Genomic DNA, 717 nt, shown 5'->3' on the forward strand with positions numbered 1-717 from the left:
CTGGCCTGTATTACCAGCCAAGTCTTGCTAGCTGCCTGGTTTGTTTTTTTTTAAGTAAAGTTTTATTGGAATATGGCTATGCTCATATACATTGCTCAGGCGTTGTCAATGCCTCCCTTCCCACTACAATGGCAGAATCAAGCCATTGTGACGGTGAGTGAGCATGATGCTTGGGGTTTATAATATCTACCATCTGCCTTTTCACTCGTGCAGAAATCCCTCTGCACTAGTCTATGAGCACCAGGCAGGGATGGGTTATGTCTGCTTGCTTTTTGTCTGTTTCTTCAAAGTCATCCAATGATTGCTAGTCAGCCAACATTTATTAAGTATTTGTTGAATTTATTTTTAAAAAGTGGTGGGGGGCAGGCAGGGGAAGGGAGGATGTGTACTTGTAGGAAATCAGAAATGAATGATCCAGGGATTGGATATACAACATCAGTAGGAGCAAACACTGGCAAGGTTCTGCTTTGAGTATGGCAAGTGGGCCAGCTTTACTCGAAATCAGAGATTGTGGATGGGAGGAGAGGGGTGTCAAGTTGGAGAGACACCCTCCTGGGGGCCAATGGAGAAGCGGCTTGAATGCCACCATCATTAAGTACTGAGACCTTTAAGTGGCTGAGTTAGCAGTCACAGAGGCGATAGAAGAGTGCTGCTTTTCCAAGATGAAGATTGTAATTGGTTATTGATGTCCTATTTGTATGCTAATGTTTCTCAACC

This window comes from Echinops telfairi, unplaced genomic scaffold (assembly GCF_000313985.2).
Source record: "Echinops telfairi isolate 266 unplaced genomic scaffold, ASM31398v2 ScPeMD7_1;HRSCAF=3_0, whole genome shotgun sequence".
Taxonomy (NCBI): Eukaryota; Metazoa; Chordata; class Mammalia; order Afrosoricida; family Tenrecidae; genus Echinops; species Echinops telfairi.